Raw genomic sequence first — 14,290 nt, forward strand, 5'->3', positions numbered from 1 at the left:
GCCTGGCCTTTTGTATTCAACTTCAGGATTTCATCAAAGAGAGAGTGACAACACCCCTGTATAATTAAGAAACTTCCAAATTGTCTTTTCACAGATGCTGCCACATGATTTCTAGAGGGTGTGGGGAGCAGATTTTCAGTAGAATTAAAGTAAAACCTCTTTTTGCTAAGACACACCCGGAAGGGTGGAGTATTTATTCTAAGAACACATCTTTCTTCAGAATCTGTGTGAGTCCTTTGAAACAGGTGTCAGAAACATTCCTTCATTTGCAAATACCCTGCTGAGTACCAGGTTCTAGGCTGTGTGTGATGAATGGAGAGACAGAAGCTACAAGGCACAGTGACCTTTGCAACCATGCCAATAGCAAGTGACTACCCTCTGTGGATATAGCTAGCACCTCAATTTCCTCTATTAAGGGGCCTGGCTGACAATTGAAACCTACTCTCTCATCGACCGGCCACTCCAGTCTCTCTCTGTCTTAACACTTCAAGCTTACCTGTCACAGGCCATTGTATGTCTCTATTAGTCCAGATTATTCTAATGGCTCTGTGCTACACTTCTGGCAGTTCTCAATTCAAATGTGATCTTGTCCTTGCGAAGGCACCCAGGATCCCATACCTAAAACCACCCTCCTGCCATTCCTGTTTTTCTTCATAGCCTCCCCAGAATGTGGCATAGAGCATAATTACTTGTTTTTTTCTCTGTATCTCAGCAGAATGGAGAGTCTCAGTGTGTGTAGTGATTCACAGGACACGTAGCACACGGAAGATGCTCAAGAACATGTGTTGAGTGGGAAAGTACAGCCTTGTGTGTGGCTTCTCATCCACAGGACACAGCCTGAAACCGTAACTGAGGGCCACGGAGACTGATGAGTATAAAGAAGGGAAGGAACGGCCTTGGCCGGTTAGCACAGTTAGAGAGCCATCTGAAAGCAACAAGGTTGTGGGTTCTAGCACAGGCCGGGGCACAAAGTGTATAGAAAAAGGAATTGTGAAAAAAACAGAGTATTGTGGTAAAGATAAGGATTATAGCTGCTTTGGGAAATTGTGGGTACATAGTGTATTCTGGAAATGAGAGAAGTATGGTGAAGATAGGAGGTCGGGAAGAGAGAGAGAAAACTGGAGAAAGCATGGCCTGCTGGTCACAAAGAGCTTTTTTGCTTATGTCGTCGGAGAGCAGCGTCAGAGGAGCTCTGGGGAGGAGCCTCAGAGGGGTCCCTGTGCATTCGGGCGTCACATGAAGAGAGGTTACCTTGCTCTCTGTGAAATAAACAAACTACAAATTTTATATATTCTTGGTAATCTGGCAGGGGGAACAGAAAAGAGCCGACTGGGGAGGAGGAGGGAGGGAAGGCTAGGATGGTGGGTGAAGCCAGCTCCCTCCTTGCGGGAGGGAATATCCCCACCTGGTGAGCATTCTGGGAAATTGCAAGTCTGCCTGTGTTTGGATTGGAGAGGCAGGGGTGACTGCAAAGTTGGGTGATGGAATCTTCCCCTGTTTGGCTGGTGAAGGTGGTGTCCTGAGCATGTCCGGACGAGATACAGTGTGCAGACCCCCACCCCGAGAGCCTTGTGCAGCACGCCGGAAGGTCAGATGAACCAGGGGCAATGGGAACATGCCCACAGGAAAGACCTCTTATGAGAGGGGTTCCCAGAACCCCACAGGAGAGGGGCTGGCAAACAGCAACGTGGAAGCACACCCCGCTAGTAATGCTGACAAAGGCTGAGAGCGTCCAGCCTTTTGGGATGAGTGTATTTCTGCCTGCACACCGGGACTTAAAAGGGGCACCTTATGTGCCCTGCAAAACCCCTGGTCTCTCCTCCCCTGCCCGATTCATAGAAAATAGGATGTGACAGAGGTTAGAGGGACATTGTGGCTCCCTGTGCCCCAGTCTATGTGAGGCCAGGGAGCTGAGCACAGGGGATTCATGATACACACATAGTCCCCAGAGCCCTGTCAGTGTCCCCCCATGGGTAACAGTGATTGCAAGCTCCCATGCACCCATGACTGCCCTAGGACCAACATGGGTACTAAGCCCCACCAAGCTGGGTTACCTGTTTGCAGAGGGCTCCATTCATGGCCCAGACCTCCAGACATGGGAGCCCCCTTGCTCTCTCCTGAGGAAGGTTGTTACAGGTTCCAAATCGCCCGCAGACCCCCATGGGCCCCCAGCAGCTCCTGCTTCCCTGCCTGGCCAGTTGCTCCCTTCTAGATGCAGGCATTGGGTGCATGTGCAGTAGCTGTTTCCACTTTCCTGCCAGAGTTCCATCACCACGGTACTATGCACCCGGTGACTGGCTGGGCATTGCCTTTACAAGCAGCCAGCTGTGGAGGTCATTGGTGACCGTGAGGGATGGGAGAAGGGAGAGCCGGCATCTCCCAGCCTAGGGAGAACTCCCAGGTTTTTGGCAAAATGAGGCTTGGCCACACTGACCGGCCCAGAATATAGACTCTTTTTCTCAGGACGCTTGGCTGTGTGAGTCACTCAGCGGGCACCTGCCAGCCCTTGTTCTCGGCTGAGGCCCTGTATGCACGGCAGCCAGACCTGGGGTGCCTAGAGACTTCAGTGCCTAGTTTCTGGACAAAGTGGGGTTGGGCGAACCCAGGAGAAAGCCTGCCATCGGTTTGGTGTTCCAGGAAAGGGAGCAGACTCTGTTCTGTTCAGCTATGAGTAGTGCTGAACCGGCTGTACACTCCAAACCACTTTTCCATCCTGTGCAAACAGGGGTTTCCCAAGTCTGCATCCCTCTGTTCCCACCCACGTCCCCCCTGCCCTGTCTGGAGCTGGGCATCCTGGTGCTGAGATGAGCGATGCCACCCACTGTGGGCATGGTTTCCACCATCAGCCTCCCCGCCTGCCCTTTCTGTCTAGCTGCAGGATTTTCCCACTCGGCCTTCATGTTCGGCATCAAGAGCCACATCAGCCAGTAGAACATCAAAGGAATGCTGGTGCCGCCTGCCATGTTCATCTCCATCCTGCAGAAGGGGCTATGTGGTAAGGTACCAAAGAATTGAAAAATTAATATTGATGTTTTAAAGTCAGGTTTCTTGTCTCCTCTCCTTTCTGTAGGGAGTGAAAGTAAAGGGATGTGGGAGTTTCCTGGCTTGCAGAGACATACTGCGTAGAAAACCCTTTTTACCAGGAAGCTTAAAGGGCATTTTATAATTTAGGCTAGGCATACAAAGAGATTTTGTATTGATAAAAATGATTTTTATGCTTGTGTAATTTACACCAACTCAGGATGGTCGATAACATTGTAGTGTAAATGAAGAAGGGAAGGAGACTGAGATTCCCTCCCTTCCCCCACACCTGTAAGGAAGCAGGCAAATAGCTAGCCAGGTGCAGGGAGAGAGAGATTAAGCAAACCTTTTCCTCTCCCTCTTTTTCTATTTGATGGGCCATTCATATGCTTATCCTCTGGAACATGTAGATTTTCCCACCCCTTCTGAAAAACGTGTGATTGATGTATATACCTCTAGACAAAGTGACAGCAAATAAATACTACAAAATTTGGGAATATCTTTTAATATGTAGAACAACATTTTTGCTTTTGTGTTACCTTGTAAGTTTTAACATATAGAAATGTTTTTTATAAATCCTATCGACAAGTGTTATAAGCTTGCTAATGAATTGTGTCATCTCTCCCCCTCCCCCTTTTCCCACCAACCTGTGTATGATCAAAGGTATATAACCTGCCTCAGGGCTGTGCGCAGTGCACATGATTTGGGTCAGCTATGCCCCGTGTTATCCATATGCAGCCGGCATATTAAATTTCCTCCTTTTAATAAAACTCCTTAAAAATTCATTTGGACTTGGTGTTTCTACATAAACCCGGAGAAACGCTACTTTACAACAGCTGCAGTATGTGGAGGCTGAGATCAGCATCACAGGGTACATGCACCCCTCCCTTAGGCAGGGCAGAATTCCAGCCTCTTGCCACCCTCCCCCCCATACCCCGGGGACCTGCAGGGCCCTGCAAACAGGCCCTGTCCACTCTTCCACCCATGCCTTTGGCTTTGCTCTCTGACATTCTCTGGGGAAGGTGCCCAGGACCTCTGGTGACCTTTACGCTATCCTTGGCATCTTCATCCGAGTCTCTTTTATGTATTCCATGCTTTCTCCCACCATGACCCTGCACACAGCTGTACACCTGGCTTCCCCGTATCCAGGCATGACTCCTCCCACATGGCCGATGCCCTGACCCTGCATGCTCACCAGGCTCTGGGATCTTCTATAGGGTCTGTACTTTATAGGATTAGGGGTGGGGGTCCTGTGGATACACAAGGGGCCAGCTCTGAGGCCCCATACACACCAGTGTTTTGTATATACATGGCTGGCCAGCTGCAAACCAATTATTATAGCACCCCATGTGATCCCATGTCTGAAAACATACACTGCGTTATTAGCCTCAGTGTGGGCCGATAGCTGTGCATGTGTACATTGACAGGAGATGGCTCCCTCCCTGCTTTCTCTGCACCAGCCAGTGATACAGGGACCCTGAGAGACCCTGAGATGTGTCCAAGGGGAAGCTGTCTTGTGCATCGGGGAAGGACAGGGGATAACTTGTGCTCGAGAGCATTCCAGGTGACAGGCTGATATTCGTGCTTGTTGTAGAAGCAGTAAAATGACAGGACCAGAGTTATAAATTAGTAATGGAGCATATTTGTATGAATCCTTTCTCTCTCTTTTTAGGTTGGGGCTCAGTGTGTTGTTGGGCCAGTTTTACACCAGTGGGTTCTTTTTTCAGGTTTGGTTTATAACAGCTCCTTTCAGTACAACCTGTCCACTCTTCCACCCATGCCTTTGGCTTTGCTCTCTGACATTCTCCGGGGAAGGTGCCCAGGACCTCTGGTGACCTTTACGCTATCCTTGGCATCTTCGTCCGAGTCTCTTTTATGTATTCCATGCTTTCTCCCACCATGCCCCTGCACACAGCTGTACACCTGGCTTCCCCGTATCCAGGCATGACTCCTCCCACATGGCCGATGCCCTGACCCTGCATGCTCATGGCACCGCATGTCCAAGGGTCCTGCCCTCGAGTGACCCCTTCCACAGGTCTCACCTGCTGGAAGCCCATCTCCTCAGACTTCCCAGACTTTCCTCTCGTCCTGTCTCTGTGTCCCATTTCCCTCCACTTTATCTTTGGCTTTCGAAGTCACAGGAGCAATGGACCCTGTGTTCTGTCACGTATGTTCCTGTGACATTTTCCAGAAACCCACATCTTTGGAAGGCAACTGACTTTGTGCCGATTTCTTCCCTGTCCACGGCAACCTCTTCTTTTCTTACCTTGGGTGTCTGGGGGTCTTCCACAAAACAAACAAGTGATATAAGGACAGGAACCCCCTCCTCCCAGACTCCTGCCAGCGCTCAGCACTTGTGAGGCCGCGATTTGTTTTCTCCGCCCCTCTGGTTTCTGTCCCTTGTGTGTTGTACCTTTCCTGTCCTTGCAGAGCAAAACAAGAGACCCTGTCAATTAGGTTTGCTGTTGTTACAAGTGAGACATGTGCTTTTAGAGCTTAAACTAGGACACGTTTTGATGAGTGTGGACAGTCCTTGCTCTTTGCAAAGTAGTCACCCACTTGGGGCCTGAATATGTGGTGGAGGCCGGCATGCTCACCAGCTTGTCAGCGTTGGTTGGATCCGGGAATGAAGGTGGCTCACAGATGTCCTACTCCTTTTTTACACGTTTTGTGTTGTTGTAAGATTGCCTCCTTATTCCACATAATTGTGAGCAGCTGCCAGTTGGGGTGATGGTTCGTTGGGTTTCCACTTAGCTGGGACTTGTGTCTTTTCCTTGTTTTTAATTTCTAAAGTAAGGCTGCCAGGGTGCATTTTATCCAGTGAAACAGAGAGGTGTCCTAGCAGTCCACTCTCTGGTGAATCTCTCTCTCTCTCTCTCTCTCTCTCTCTCTCTCTCTCCCACTCTCTCATGCAAGATGGATGTTCCTGAAGACACGCACTCCTGCACTGAGCGGTAGTTATTCTCAGGTACTTCCCACACTTGTCCTGGCATCTGAGAAGTTTTCTCAGCCTCGTTGCTCTTGACATTGGGGGCCAGAACATTCTGTGTGGGGGGTAGTGTCTTGTGCACACTAGAGTGTGAGCAGTGTCGTGGTCTACACCCACCAGATAGATGTCAGCATCGTCTCCTTTCCCAGTGGTGACAACCAGAACAGTCTCCAGGCATTACCAAAGTCCTCTGGCACGGCACAATCCCCCTCACCTGCTAATGGGAGCAATTGGATATCAGACAGCACCTTTTCCATAGAATAAAGTGGCAGAGCTCTGATGTCTGTAACACACCAAGTGTGGTGTGGGTCCCGCGCTGAGCACAGCCATTACATCTGTCCTGCACCAATGCTCACCCCCACCACCCCCTGACCACTGTGCCTACCACCAAGCCCACTGCAGATGCCCTTGGCACTGCCCTAAGCTCTGTGCCATCCTCCCAGCCCATCTGCCTGAGGTGCAAATGTCCCCTGAGAAGCCCCAGGGCTGATGGCTGCCCCATGGCTCTCTCCTCAGGATGGCACTAGGTTTGAAGGCTGCCTCATAGAGTACCTTTCCCTCATTGACACTGTGATGCCAGATGTGGTGCAGACGTGGCAGCAGGCCTTCTGGGAGAAGCGCGCTTAGCAGCGGACCAGCGTGGCAGCAGCAACAGCAGCAGCAGCTGCAGCCACGGGGACCACAGCGACCGTGGCAGCTGTTTTCCATCCCAACTCACCAAAGAACGGAGAGGCCACCATGAATGTGGAGGAGAACGGAGCCCACGCGATCAGTGAGTGTGGCCTCACAGGCCTGGGATGGCTTCTAGTGGTTTCTCATGGCGTCCCAGTGCCAAAGGTTCTGCTGGGGTCTGTCCACAGCACGATTGTCCCCAGTCGTTTCCCAACATGGGCATTCCCTCGGGCCTAAGAGGCTTCATGCTCCACCCTTCCTTTGAAATCCTGAGACACAGCATTCTTTAAGACTTAAAACTTACACAGCTCAGTTTTAGGGAGTCATGCCTCCTTGTGAGCTTGCTGTGTGTTGCAGGGACCCACACTGCGTGGTCACCGTCCAGCATACAGTGTTCCCAGGGCAGGCCCCTAATCCTCCACCCAGCCTTCCAGGTGAAATGTTTTTTTTTTTTGTTTTTTTTTTACTTATTTCCTTTATTGAATTAAAATTATACTATGTATAAAAAAATAGCAATGTATATACAGAGGGATTTAATGTCATAATATACACAAAAATCTTCAGAGTTAGGATGTAAGTTACAATGATTATAATAAACATAAAATTTATATTAAAACATTCTTCATGGTGATTTTATTTGGGCGTTTTTGTTCGAAGTCGTCGTTTGAGAATCTGATGATCACTTTCCTTCACTTTATAATCCATAAAAATCACTTGGCCAGATATATCAATAGGAGATGAAATTTCATTTGTGTATAATTTCCGTTTGGCCCGTTTTGGTCGTGATGCATTTTCTTTACTTCTACATTTGAGAACTTTGAAGAGCTCATCGTTTCAATTATCTTCTTTGCTTTTGATTGAAGATTTGTTGGAGAATGTTGTAAGAAGTCCCCAAATTTCTGTAGTGTACCTTCTTTTTTCTTAGTAGCCAAGTTTACATTAATTGCAGATGCTTGACTCCATAAAGAGTATGTTTTCTGCGATAACGATTTTGTTGAAACCTTTTGTTCCTTTTTGACAGAAGAATTTTTGGGCTCAGCAACAGGGGACTTCAAATTAGTTCTGGGTGTGGTATTTTTCTTATTTTCACACTTCACAAAATCCTCTACTTCATTGCTGGAAATTTCAAAACCTGTTGACTGAGGTTCAGTTTCAATCACACCAAGATCTGCTGAATTCATGTTTATGGGCTTGATATCCATGGTTTCTTTCTCCACTTCATTTTGTTGCTTTATTTATTTATTTATTTTCTTTTCATTTTTTTCTGAAGCTGGAAACAGGGAGAGACAGTCAGACAGACTCCCGCATGCGCCCGACCGGGATCCACCCGGCACGCCCACCAGGGGCGAAGCTCTGTCCACCAGGGGGCGATGCTCTGCCCATCCTGGGCGTCGCCATGTTGCGACCAGAGCCACTCCAGCGCCTGGGGCAGAGGCCACAGAGCCATCCCCAGCGCCCGGGCCATCTTTGCTCCAATGGAGCCTTGGCTGCGGGAGGGGACTAGAGAGACAGAGAGGAAAGCGCGGCGGAGGGGTGGAGAAGCAAATGGGCGCTTCTCCTGTGTGCCCTGGCCGGGAATCGAACCTGGGTCCTCCGCACGCTAGGCCGACGCTCTACCGCTGAGCCAACTGGCCAGGGCCATTTTGTTGCTTTAAATCAGGGGTCTCAAACTTGCGGCCCGCGGGCCGCATGCGGCCCGCCGAACAATTTTGTGCGGCCCACAGACTAATCCACGAAGTTCAAAATATTTTGGATAAAATTAAGTAAGCCTAGGGGCCTACTTGTATTTTTCATTTCTCTAGCATCCTAGCTAGATATTAGCTTAGTTAACAGCAGTTGTGATGCGAACTACAGTTTCTGGTCGTTTTGTGACACTGAGTAAACTGCATGTACGATTGTGCTTGTTGTACTGATTTTTTTTTTGTTTCCAACTGCAGTGAGAAAAGTGTTGCGTAACAGTTGCCTTTTGTAGACCTAGTGCGGCCCGCCGAACGGCTGTGCTCTTGCTCTGCGGCCCACATGCTAAGTTGAGTTTGAGACCCCTGCTTTAAACCATGCTCTCTGTCTTCGGCATATTTTTTCATCTCTTTATTTTGTAGATTCTCAGTTTCTTTTGCTTGAGCGATTAGCATAATTTTTTCATCTAACCATTTCTTTCTATCAGAGTTATATTTCTGTTCAGATTCTTGTGACTCATCTTTAAGTTTATTGAGTTTTTTACTAAGCATATCTAAGTTATTTTCAAGTTCTTTATTTGACCTTTGATTACTTTTGGTTTCCAGATCTTTGCATTTTTCCTTCAATTTTTCCAATTCTGTGGCCAGTCTTTCAGCTTCCTCTAATTTGGCTTTAAGCACTTGCTCTTGTTCTACCTGAGTTTGTTCTTGCTCTTCCAGAGTCATTCTCATGTCTTCAATTATTTTTTCTTTAGCACTTAGATCTTTGCACACTCTCTCATACTGCTGTATAGTTTCTTGCACTTTCTGATAACTTAGCTGCTCCTTGAGTTGCTGAATGGTTCGCTGTCTCATATCTATTTCCTGAGAACACTGGTTTTTGTTTTTCTCCAGTTCATTCATTTTAATCCTCAGTAATTTTTCTTCATCACACATTAGAGATACCTCTTTCTGTATTTGCTTAATCTGTTTATTGGCATCAGTTAGTTTCTCTTTCAGCTCAGCGTTATCTTCTTCCTTCCTCTGAAGATCTGCTTTCAGATTCTGGATAAGAACAGAGCTTGCAGAGAGCTCCTCTTGCAATTTTTCTGTCTCTTGACAGTTTTCTTCTTCCTTTAATTGAAGAGAATGCTTTACATCTTGCAAATTATTTGTTAATTGGGTGATTTCGCCTTTCAACATGACTTCCTTTTCTTTGGTACTTTTTAAATAATCCTGATAATTTGTTTGAAATTCCTTCAGATTTTTGTCTAGCTTCAAGATGATAGATTGTTTTTTCAAAATTTCTTGTTCTAACTTAGCTGAATGACTACAGTTAACTTTCTGAGTTTCTAAGATTGCTTCAAGTTCATTTATTTTATTTTTACTTTATAGCATGCAATGTCTTGTGTAAGTTCTGAAAGTGCTCTCTTTCCTTCAACCACTTGCTGTACCTGAACATCAAGGCTAATATTTTTTTTCTTGTAATTCTTCCTTCAGCTGCTGAATGAGAGTTTCTTTTTCTTTTAGTAGGTCATCTTGATTTTTATTCACTGTTTTCAGTCTCTTGTTCACATTCTCAAAGCCTTCTACTTCTGCTTGTAATTTTTCAATTTGTTTTTCTAGTTCCTGGATCTGATGGCTTTTTTTGGAGGAGGCCCTTACAATCTCCTTACATTCTTTCCAAATGGCATCAATACTAGAGTGGAAAGAACTTTCCCTATTGAGTTTAACCTGCTTACTTACCAAATAATCATTATCCAAAGGGTTCAACTGTGTACTTGGGCAAATCGTCCTCTTGAGAACCACTTGAGAGAACCCGGAGACTGAGTAAATCTATGTCTGAGATCTGAGAAACTGAATCAAAGGCTCGCAGTTCATCTATTTTTGCTTGCATTAATTTTATTTGGAAAACAATGATCTGTGATGTTTCTTCTAGCAATTTCTCTCTCCTCAGACAATTTCATAATCTTTTCCTCCTGTTCTTGATTGATCCCTTTCTGCACTGTAATTCAGAAACTGCATTGTCATACGTTGACTGAATTTGTTGGACATCTGTACTTAAAGAAAAGCTCTTCTTCTCAGAAAAAGAAAGTTCTTGCTGCAAACTAACAATCTGTTTACTTAATTCTGCTTTTGCTTCCTGTTCATTTCTGAGTTCATTCTCAATAATGAGTAATCGTGTTTTCAGTTCTTCATTCTCATTATTTTCTTGTAAAACTCTAATGTTTTCCTCATCTTCTGAAATGCTCTGTTGTGTTTCTTCACTTTTCTTTTGGTCTTGAGTGATAGCTGGTTGTTTCTTTGCTGGTTGTTCATCTTGTTGAAGTTCATTTTCATTTAATCTTTTTCTTCCTGAGTAAGTTTTAGTTTTATTGTCCTTAGGCATTTCAACTGTTTCATTATAAGCCAATTTATTATTTATTATTAAAGAAGATGAACCAGCCTTGTCGCTGCTTTTAAATGTGTTTTCCACCTTTTGGTTCTGAAAGTTGCTAATAGTATCCTCTTTTTGATTAATTATCTCTTTCAACTCCTGAATTCTTTGATTCTGCATAATTATCCTCTTGTTAGAGTTCTCCAGCTCTTGAACCAATGAATTTAAGTTAATTTTTGATTCATTTTCTCTCTCTTTTTTTTTTAACTCTTCCTGGGTTTGTTTGTTTGTTTGTTTGTTTGTTTTGTTTTTTTTCTTTTATGGAGCTACAGTCATTTTTTTTTTTTTTGTATTTTTCCGAAGTTGGAAACAGGGAGGCAGTCAGACAGACTCCCGCATGCACCCAACCGGGATCCACCCGGCATGCCCACCAGGGGGCAATGCTCTGCCCATTTGGGGTGTCGCTCTGCTGCAACCAGAGCCATTCTAGCACCTGAGGCAGAGGCCACAGAGCCATCCTCAGCGCCCGGGCAAACTTTGCTCCAGTGGAGCTTTGGCTGGTGGGGGGGGGAAGAGAGAGACAGAGAGGAAGGAGAGGGGGAGGGGTGGAGAAGCAGATGGGCGCTTCTGTGTGCTCTGGCTGGGAATCGAACCTGGACTCCTGCACGCCAGGCCAACGCTCTACCACTGAGCCAACCGGCCAGGGCCTCTTCCTGGGTTTTGATTAATTCTTCTTTGGTTTTAACTAATTCAGCTTTAACTTGATTAAACTTTGTTTCCAGGTGAAACGTTTTGGCACTGGTATAAGTGCGGAGCTCCCAGTTACTGAGTGGGCACCAGAGAGAGCACGCCATCTTACTTGGACTAGGCAAGTCTCTGGAAGGCACGTCCTCGTTAGGTGACCGCAGGACAGTGTTGGGCAGATAGGTCAGAGAGCCAGCCTTTTACCCAGAGCACCTGCCTGCATCTTCCCTACTTCTCATACCTGCAGACTGCTGAGGGTTCTGAGTTCAAAGAGTGCATGCTTGTGTGCATGTGTGTCATGCACATGGGAATGTATGCAAGTGTAGGGGTGCTTAAACATTGTGCATGCATGTGTCCCAAGGAAACAAGGATGTGTGAATGTGGGGGTAGAGGGTAGCAGGCAGTCTGAGAGCGTGGGGGTATCCACACTCCAGAGCTCCCCAGATGATGAGGTGACCCCTCAGAAGGCTGCTCAAGATAAAATGCCTCATCTCCTCAGGTGAACAGAGACCTGAGGGCTGTGTTCAGGAGACACCAGACTGTTGTCACCTTCACCCCCTCTTGTGCTGGTGGCTGTCCGACATCACCCGGCACCTATATATAAGGAGTGACTATTGCTATCCCTCTGTCAAATTTGGAATAAACATAACACATAGTGGGTGGAGGGTTGGCAAAGTAGGTCTACAGTTGTTCATATACAACAAATAATACAACAATTAATTAATAATATAAGAATAAACTTTCACACCAGTAGACCTCTTTGGCCCCACCCTGTATTTAAATAAATGTAACATATTTATTAAATTACACAAGCCATGGTCTGGTTGTAATCATCAGCGGTGATGTATTAAAAATAAAACCTGTTTGTAAGACTGAGGTGCCCGGGCGATGACCTTCCCTGTTTCCTACGACAGATCACTCGAAACCAATGGAGATAGATGGCGATGTGGAGATACCATCCAGCAAGGCCACAGTCCTCCGAGGCCATGAGTGCGAGGTGCTCATTTGTGTCTGGAACCCCGTCAGTGACCTCCTGACTTCCAGGTGAGGGCACCAGGCTGGGGGGACTCCAGGGCACAGACCTCTGTGCTGCTCTCTCTTGTCCGGACTGCCACCTCGCAGAGCACGTGCTTAATTACCTGCCTGGGGAGTACTCCTGTTGTAAAGTATCAATATCTCAATTCCACAGGTTTAAGTAGAGACACCAAGTCCAGATGAATTTTAAGGGGTTTTATTAAAGGAGGAGATTTATTAAATATGCCGGCTGCATATGACTAACACGGGGCATTTGCAGACCCAAATCGTGTGTGTCGGGCACAGCCCTTGTGGCAGGGTTATATACCTTTGCTCTCACACACAGGTTGGCAGGAAAAGGAGGAGGGGGATGGTACACAATTCATTAGCAAGCTTACAACATTTGTCTATAGGATTCATAAAAACATTTCTACATATCAAAACTTATAAGCAATAGCAAAAATGTTATTCCATATATTAAAAAATATTCCTAAATTTCCCAGTGTTCATTTGCCATTACTTTGTCTAGAGATATATACATTAATTATACGTTTTCAGGAGGGGAGCGGTAGTTTCCATGGTGCTAGGGGATAAATGCCTGCAAATGGCTCATCAAATAAGAAAAGGTTTTTTTTTAATCTTTCTCTTCCTGCACCTGGCTAGCTATTTACCTGCTTCCTTACAGATGTGGGGGGAAGGGAGGGAATCTAAATCTCCTTCACTTCTTCATTTACAATACAATGCTATCAGCCATCCTGACTTGGTGAACATCACACAAGCATAAAAATCATATCTACAAAATCCCTCTGTATGCCTAGCCCAAATTAATAAAATGCTCTTTAAGCTTCCCAGTAGAAGGGAGCCTCCTACACAGTACGTTTCTGCAAGCCAGGAAATGTTCACATTTCTTTCCCTAAAGTATTAATATTAATTTTGTAGCTTTTTGGTACCTTACTACACTCCCAAGTGTGCAGACTGTGGTGTGGGCACCTGCCCACATGCCCCTCCTATGAGTGCCCCTGATTGTGGTCAAATTGTCCAGAAGTCCTGGTGCCAAGCCATTTTCTCTCTGGGGTGGGGACTAATGATGACATTTAAAATTACACAGTGCAGCAGAGATGGGGAGGAGAAAACCCAGCGAGGAAAAAAAATGTAACATGTGTGGGTTTGGGTTTATGTCTGGTCTCTCCCCCCAGGTCTCCTACCAATCTCTTTGGTAACCCAAGGACTGCCCTGGGTCACTGTCTGGCCTCTGCCCGTCGGCTGCAGCCTCTGGTTACAAAGAGAGGAAGGAGAAAACAAAAACAGTGAGCAAAAGGAATGCTGAGTGCGGTGTGCTCCCCCCTGCTGGTCTGTAGACTCGATGGCTATGTGGAACCTCAGTGAGAACAGCAGTGGGGCCTCCACCCAGCTCATGCTGCGGCACTGTATCCAGGAAGGGGGACACGATGTCCCCAGTAACAAAGACATGACTTTGCTGGACTGGAACATAAGCACAGGCTGCATTCTGACAGCCAACAGTGGAATGCAGGGACTGCCATGAGGGGCCCTGAGGTGGCACACATCATGGGGGCTCTGTTTCTAAGCGCTCAGGGAGTTGTGTCAGCAGGGTTACATTTGTGTGCACATGAGATATGCCCCTGTTTCTAACTCCTTTTGATTTTTCTGGCTCTATGAGTGTTTCTGCCTGTTCCATCATTTTCTCACAAACTCTTCTTTTCTTCACACGGACGCATTGTCCAAAGCTCAGAAAAGTCTCCCCAGCCTCATTGTAACTTTTCCTGTGGTATTTCTTTTTTTAAGTGAGAGGAGGAGAGA

The 14,290-nt window shown here is 46.4% G+C and overlaps 2 pseudogenes; one reads left to right on the forward strand and one right to left on the reverse strand.

Moving 5' to 3' along the window:
- The first annotated feature begins 1,615 nt into the window (after window positions 1–1,615).
- On the forward strand, window positions 1,616–14,015 carry LOC136335558 (F-box-like/WD repeat-containing protein TBL1X; annotated as a pseudogene).
- LOC136333987 (kinesin-like protein KIF20B pseudogene) lies at window positions 7,314–11,568 on the reverse strand (annotated as a pseudogene).
- Window positions 14,016–14,290: the final 275 nt, after the last annotated feature.

This window comes from Saccopteryx bilineata, chromosome 4 (genome assembly GCF_036850765.1).
Source record: "Saccopteryx bilineata isolate mSacBil1 chromosome 4, mSacBil1_pri_phased_curated, whole genome shotgun sequence".
Lineage (NCBI taxonomy): Eukaryota > Metazoa > Chordata > Mammalia > Chiroptera > Emballonuridae > Saccopteryx > Saccopteryx bilineata.